The sequence below is a fragment of the Mustela lutreola genome, chromosome 14 (assembly GCF_030435805.1).
Source record: "Mustela lutreola isolate mMusLut2 chromosome 14, mMusLut2.pri, whole genome shotgun sequence".
In the NCBI taxonomy this organism is placed as follows: domain Eukaryota; kingdom Metazoa; phylum Chordata; class Mammalia; order Carnivora; family Mustelidae; genus Mustela; species Mustela lutreola.
Window position 1 is genome coordinate 52,737,610 of NC_081303.1, and position 8,346 is coordinate 52,745,955.

Below are 8,346 nucleotides of genomic sequence, written 5' to 3' on the forward strand. Positions count from 1 at the left end.
AAGTCAATAATAAAGTAAGTAAATTGTGGTCACAGAATCCTGGAATGCCTCGGGAATGGAAGTTATAATTACTTCAGAAGGTGAGAATGCATGGGGTACCCGGATGGCACAGTTGGTGAAGTGTCCAACTCTTGGTTTTGGTTCACGTCCTGATCTGAGGGTCCTAAGACTGAGCCCCAGGTTGGCTCTGTGCTGAGTGCAGAATCTGCTCAAGATTTTCTCTCCTCCTCCCCTTCTCCCCCACTCCTTCTCAGGAGAGAGAGAAGGAGCATATGAATACGGGGGGAGGAGAGTGGGAGAAAGAGGGGGACAAGCACACTCCCTGTCAAACATGGAACCCAACTTAGGGCTCAATCCCAGAACTCTGAGATCATGATTTGAGCTAAAGTCAGATGGTTAACCAACTGACCCACCAAGGTGCCCCAATAAATACAATCTTAGAAAAAGGAAGATGAGAATGAGAGGTGGTGAATTGGGAATTCGCTGGACCAAAGTTAAAATGTGCTGGTCTTCCTGAATTTTTCAGCTATGTGTAGCAGGAGACTGGGGTTCTATGTGAGGAGATAAATCCAGAACCCCTCTGCACTCAGGAAATCAGGTAGAGTTAAAGGTGAGAATGAAGGGCAGGAATGGAAAGGAAGAAGAAGAATGAAAACAAAGTGAAACTTGGTATACGGAGTAAATATATCTCTTATAATCAAGTATGGATCCTTCTGGTTGACCTGTGATTCAGTATAAAAGAATGAATCATGCCGTGTGTGCTAGAAATACCATCTCCATGCCTGGCTCTGACATGAATATCCCAATCACGTCCAATAAGCATCCCTACCTTTGTGGGTTATGCCCTTTCTCCAAACCTTACTGTCTTTTCTCCTGTCTCCTCAGCTTTTGCAGTTGTGACTTGCTATAGGCGAATGTCTTATATTACTCCTTTTCCACAACAGTTTCTTCTTCCATTCTTCCCTAATCCTAGGATTGTAGTCATGTACTTAGATACGCAGCTGTATTTCATCACCCAACGTTCTTTGTAAGTAGGTGTGACTACATGAGCAAATTCTCGTCCATGGAGTTGGTGGAACTGGGCCACTTCCTTGATGAAGCTTTCTGATAGTAATACATGTCTCACAAACACTCTTCCTTTCTGTGTAGCCAGAAAGGGCAAGGGAAAATCTAGCTTTGTCCTTGATGATGAGGACAATACTCCTCTAGGGAATGGCAGAGTTACAATCTGGAAAGTACTCCTGTTTCTTAACAAACAAACAGCCATATGAAACAGCAGTCTACCTGCTTAAAATACTCTGAGGGTAATGAACTACCTTTTTTTTTCTTAAATACAGCACTACATTATTGTTTATTTGGCTTATGCTCTTTGAATTTTATTTATTTATATAGTTATGTTTTTATTTTAAAGAAAGAGAGAGTGCACGCTCCGTGCAGCAGTTGGGGGGTGGGAGGGAGAGAGAGAATCTTAAGCAGGTTCCATGACCAGCGGTAGGCCAGGCAGAAGGCATGTGACCCTGAGATCATGGCCTGAGCTGAAATCAACAGTCCTGCACTTAAATGACTCAGAAGCACCCCACCCTCCAACCGGCCCCGCCGCGTTGCCACTGGCTTACACTCTTCTACTCCATCTAATTAATATAGATCAGAAGTTCTTCACCATGTGGACCTGGCTCTATTATCTGCCAGAATCAATTATTAAGAAGCCTCCAGTTATATTAGTGTCTCCATTTTCTCCAGTGAATGCAACTGGAAACCAGATTTGCTTCCCTCAACTTGAAGAAATTTTTTGTCAAACACTTCCCAATAAACGAATGGGCCTACTCAGTCTGCACCTTGACGACCGCAATGGGTTTAAGAGATTCATATTGGAATTCCTGAAATTGTTCTTTCCAGCTTGTGATATTGGGGTAATTACTTAATGTCCTTGGAGTATTTATTTATTTATTTATTTTTAAAGTAGTCCCTGCACCCAGAGTGGGGCTTGAACTCACCACTCTGAGATCAAGACCTGAGGTAGAATCAAGGGTTAGATGCTTAACCAACTGAACCATCCAGGCACCTCTCCTTAGAGTGTTTTCTTATAAAACAAAATACTACCTGCATAGACAGGTTGTGAGGATTTAATGGCATTTGTTTAGGAAGATGTAAAACTGCCTTTTCCTGGCGTCTCAGAGTTTTAATTGATGCCCTTTTGTTAACGACAATGGGTGTTAATTACCAACATATTCAAAAGAGAGATGTTGGACACCTCCTGGCAGGACTCTAAAAAGTGACCAAACATTGTCTTTTGAACTCCCCAGCCCATCTCCTCCTTCCAGTGTCTCCACAGGAGAAACCTACAGGACCATGAAAGAGCTTCATCAAAGTCAGGATTTACTTGCAGTTGCTTGTGTAGTAGGGACTACTGGGTGTGCTCCTTCCCGAAGCCAGAAGAGAGAGGAAAAAGATGCTAGTTCCTACCTGCCAAAGTCAAGACAATTATGTGGGTAGACATGGAGTCACATGAGATTGAAGGATCTTTAGAATTTTAGCCATGTATCTCTGAGAGTTTGAAAGGTAAAAGTCTGGTGTCCAACTTGAATAAAAGACTCAAAATTGAGATGAGAGTTCTCCTGTTATTATGGGTAGGCATGAAGGCTGCCATGGAAGCAAGCCACTCTTGCATAAATATGGTAACAAGGAAAGTGAACCCATGGTCAAAGAGGTCCTCTGAACTCAAGCTGGATTATACTCACCCTGAAATGACCCAGCGCGAGCGCTTGCCAGAATGGGTTATATGTGTGCACCAGATGCTTGTTTTCTGAACATGATGTTTCATTACTGTTTTTTTTCTTTTCTTTGAGAGTTCTATATAAAGAAACTGTCTTTTTCACTTTTGGAACACTGGAGCATAACACAAAATACTAACTTCCACATTTTTGTACTGTAGAGTTTAAGTTAATATTTAATTTCTAAATTCAAATGACCAAGTTGAATTGGAGAGACACTTAATTTTAAAATAAAATCTTTTTTATAAAATAGAAACTTTATTTTAGTTCTTCACAGAAGAATAAAATAAAAACTTCACTGAACTTCTATTTTTGAAGATGCCAATTCCTCAGATTAAATGGGATTTCACACTTGATTTTCAGTGACCATCACATAGCAGAAGAAATCATTTTTTTTAAAGATTTTTTAAAAATGTATTTGACAGACAGAGTCACAAGTAGGCAGAGAGGCAGCAGAGAGAGGAAGGGAAGTAGACTCCCTGCTGAGCAGAGAGCCCGTTGCAGGACCCAGTACCCTGGGATCATGACCTGAGCTGAAGGCAGAGACTTAAACCCACTAAGCCACCCAGGTGCCCCAAGGAGAAGAAATCTTAAACCAAAAGTAGACTAGTTAGTAGACTAAATTTCAGTGAATAAGTATTGTGTCTTTTCTTTAAAAATTAATTTATTGTACTTTCATTTTCCACTCATGTTTTTCATAAATGGAAAAAATAAGACTTTTTAGAGAAGTTGTTCCTTCAAAAAGAAAAAAAAGTACTTGAAGTTAGGGATCATTTTGTGATTGTTTTTTATATAATTCACAGTAGAACCATGTAGAATAGTTCAATATGAGGTTGTTGATCCAACGATCTGTGGAAATTTATCAGCCTTCTGCCACATATTGATGCTAATATCTCGCCACGATGATTCACGGAAGAAGCCATGCATATGATTTTAAGCCTCGCATTTTAGTTCTGAGCCAAGTGATGAAACAGTATGAATCCAATCTCATCACTTGCATAATGGTAAATATTGGATATGAAATGAAAATTTTAATCTCATTAATTTTAGAGAAGATCATGAGGTACAATAAAATTATTGCTTTAATTAATCAAACTGTATTTCAGACAGTGTGAATACAGTTTTCATTGTAATTACACAAAGTTTATAGGGGGTAAAATGCCAGATGAAATTCAGGTTGCTCATTCACAAAATGCTTTTTTTTTTTTTTAAGACTAAATACCATTTATTTTAAAGTGAAAAAGAAGAGAACATTTAAAAAGTGAAAGAGAAGAATGAACATTTAAAAAGTTCCCAATAGTTTTCAGAAACACTTCTTTTCAAGACTCATAGTAATATTACAAGCAATGTTGTATTATTTCTATTTTATTTTATTTTATTTTATTTTAAAGATTTTTTATTTATTTATTTGACAGAGAGAAATCACAAGCAGACGGAGAGGCAGGCAGAGAGAGAGAGAGAGGGAAGCAGGCTCCCTGCCGAGCAGAGAGCCCGATGCGGGACTCGATCCCAGGACCCTGAGATCATGACCTGAGCCGAAGGCAGCGGCTTAACCACTGAGCCACCCAGGCGCCCTTATTTCTATTTTATAGATAAGAGATTTAAGTCTCATGAATTAAATTATTTGTCCAACCCAAATTGATAATCGGTGATTTAGCAAGATGAAACAGTAATTTTTTCAGTTTCCAAATATTGGTTTTTTCCCACCTTATTACATATTCTTGAAATTAAAGAGATATAAATGAGAATGAACTTATAATCACAAGTTCAGGATTAATCAATATTTCTACAGCTAAAGAAAATGGGATGTGAGGAATGAATTATTGGGACAATATACTCTGGTGTTGATAAAACAAAGCTGAACAGGTATTGATGCACATGGGTCCTGTGGAGAAGAAAGTGAAGAGCAAAGAAAAATTTCACAAAAAAGGAGAGTTGAAATCCAGTTGTCCTCAGTTCACAGCAGAGCTCTACCTCGCTAGTAAATAGCTTAGCATCATCACCTGCTCTCCCAGTCCTGTGACAGTCTGCAGGTGTATTACTAACATCCAGAATCATGTGCTAAATTAATTTTTACTGACTGGTTTCCTCTATATCACATAACATCATAGCCCAGCAGAAGCCGGTGGGTTATCATGTGCTGCTTTTGTTTCAATACATGGTGACCATAATCTCACTGCTTGGCAGCATAATGTAATTTGATAGAAAGCACAGGGAATAATTGGTCTGTTGGATGTCTATTATCATCTCATACACAATTTGTTATCCATCATCACATGGGCTTTGTATGATCACCTTCTAGGTCACTTACCCCTTCAATTTGTGTTTCAGATTATTTTTTTCTTCAGACGTATTGGGGTACACATTGTTTTCCTGAGTAGAAAACCATTTTGTTATTTTTGATCACTTATTTCTCTGTTCTCTACCTTGTGGGCACCAGGTTTTTGCAAGACACAATAGTCAGTAATTTGAACTCTGTGTGCCTCAAAGAGAAGAATCAGGATAATTACTTTAATACTTTCAGCTCTAATTCAAATTTCAGTACAGCCAACACTTGAACAACACAGGTTTGAACTGTGCAGGTCCACTTATATGCAGATTTTTATTTTTTTGACACAGTTTAAGTGTATTTTTTCTTCTGATTTTCTCAATATTTTCTTTAGCCTAGCTTATTGTAAGAATATGGTATATAATACATATAGCATGAAAAGTATGTGTAATCAACCACATTATTGACAAAGTTTCTGGCCTAATATTAGGCTGTTAGTCATTAAATCTGGGTGGAGTTAAAAGTTATATGTAGATTTTTGACGGTGTGGCAGGAGTGTTGACACCCCTAACCCCAGTGTTGTTCAAGAGTCAACTGTAATTGACAATTGCAGTTTGAAATTAGAAATTTGGTATATTACCCCTGAATGAATACGTTGCTCAAATGAGGCCATTTTTTGGTAAGTTCCTCTATCTGGCCCATAGGAAGTAATCAATAAATGTTTTAATTCATTTATTTCCTCTCATTAAACATGTATTAACTTGCCACCATGAGCCAGGAAGTGAGCCTAGTGTTCTGATTTCCATAATAAGCTTATTGTCCACTGTGGGGAAAAGACAGTAGTGATATTCAATTGAAGAAATGTTACTGAGATCAGTTGTACAAAGAGAATATGTGGTTCCATGAAAACACAAAGGGGTAGGGGACTTACTTGTCATTTTCAAGAGAGGGTCCCTTGAAACGCTGATATTTTTAAAATATCAGCGTTTGAAACAAGAGTAGGAATTCCGTAGGGCCTGTGATGTGTTGTGGTAGAGGATAAGCTTACACAGTGAAATATGCAGGAGATCATGTCCAGCAATCATGTCATAGGAAAGGGAGCATAGAATTTTTATGGAACTGAAGAAAAAGGCTAGTGTCAGAGTGTGGGTAACAGGACCTGGAATCAGATTGGGAAGGTGGTTATAGTCCAGATGAGTCAGACATGTCCAGTCCATCAAACACTTGGGTCTTTTATCTCAAAGGATTAGAGACAGATGAATGGATGAAGAAGATATGGTCCATATATACAATGGAGTATTATGTCTCCATCAGACTGGATGAATACCTAGCTTTTGTATCAACATGGATGAGACTAGAAGAGGTTATGCTGAAGTAAGTCAAGCAGAGAGAGTCAGTTATCATATGGTTTCATTTATTTACTTGTGGAGCATAAAGAGTAACACAGAGGACATTGGAAGATGAAGAGGAGAAATGAGTTGTGGGGGAATCAGAGGGTGAGATGAACCATGAGAGACTGTGGACTCTGAGAAACAAACTGAGGGTTTTGGAGGGGAAGGGGATGGGAGATTGGGTGAACCTGGTGGTGGGTATTAAGGACAGCACATATTACATAGAGCCTGGGTGTGATGCATAAACAATGAATCTTGGAACACTGAAAAAAATAAAATAAAGTTTTAAAAAAAGGGATTAGAAAGTCATGAAAGTGTTTCCATTACATTGATGGTATTTCAGGAAGGATATGATGAGATTTAACTTCAGAAACCATCATTTGTCTATAGAATTTACAAAAGAAAGGAGCTGGAATTAATATAGGAATAATGGGCCAGTGGAAGCAGTAGCTTCTAGAGTCATGGCTCCTCTGAAGCTAGAGGGAGAGATAAGCAAGGACTGGAGAAATAACTAGGAGGTAAAATTCACAGTATTTGGTGTTGGTTTTGTTGTTTCAATAAACAAAAAATAGAAATAATAAAATGCAAAGAGTTATAATTTTATCGAAACTGTTACTCCTATACTGGAACACAAAAAGTAAGGCTAATATATTATATAATATTATTATTCCAGCAAAACATATTAACTCACAAAAATCCTGAGAGAAAAACCTTATTGTGCCCATTTTATAGGTGACTACTAAGGTGCAGAAAGGTTAAGTAAGTTGTCCCATGTCTGAGAGCTAATAAAGGGTAAAAGCATAGCGGGTAATCGACAGAGCTCTGATTGAAACAAGGAAGGACGTTCCCAGGGTGGATGCCCTTGATCTGCGTTCCACTCCCTTTCTAGCTATTTCACACCTCAGTTCTGCCTGCCTGCATGCCTTCCTGCCTTCCTCTTTTAATAAATATTGAGACAATTTTCTATGTCAAGCAATGTATTAAGTCCTCTGGCTCAGAGAACAAATATGTCACATTCTGTATCCTAGTTGTTATATAAATGAATCAAAGATGGCTTCTGCATATTGGCCCTATGTTTTCTCTGTATAGCAGGCCGGGACCTGCTTCTTCAAAAGCCTGCTGGTGCCAAACTCAAATTTTTCCATATCCAGTTATTTTAAAAATAGCCCAAACAAGTGGATTTTTAGCTTTCAGAGCCTGCCAGCTTTGCATACCCTGCAAAAACTCAGCCTGTGTCTGCTGGTCATTGATAAGGTAAGAACTTGTGGTTATAAGACACGAAACTGCTGCTGTCATTTGGGGTTCTCTAACCCAAAGACTCCCTACTAAGCTACTGAGGGACATCAGCTAGACACAAAAGCCCCCTCTCTAACCTTCTCTCCCTTGACCTCTCCTCCCTTTCTTGGTGGTGACCTCCAGAACTGTAGCTTCTGTGGGGTCTCATACAAGACTCCTCCCACCCCACCCCACCCTAAATCATGCAAAACTGTCCACATGTCATACAAATAAAGTTCACTGTGTGCTGTTGTTGCTGGTGGTCATATTTTTCCAACGAACAGCCTCCAATCAATCAACTGGCAAAACAATCCTGAATGGCCTTAAGTTGTTGGGCCTTAGAATTCGGAATAACTCAGGACTGGTTTGGTGTGGTATCTCTATGTGTGCTACTGCACTCCACATTCTTGTGCTTCCTTGGTGGCCGTCATTAACAGGCTCAACAGGTGGCATGCACCATTTGAGTAAACCTATGCCATTGGAACTGACCTTTGGGATCAGAGCTGCCAACCAGCTCAGGGTTGGTGTACCCACCCAAGTCCCCACTAGGCAGATACTGGATGTTGGAAGGCCTGTGGGTCTGAATAGAAGAGGCAGAAGATGACAGTAGGCCAAAGTGGGCTACAGCAGGTGAGATCCC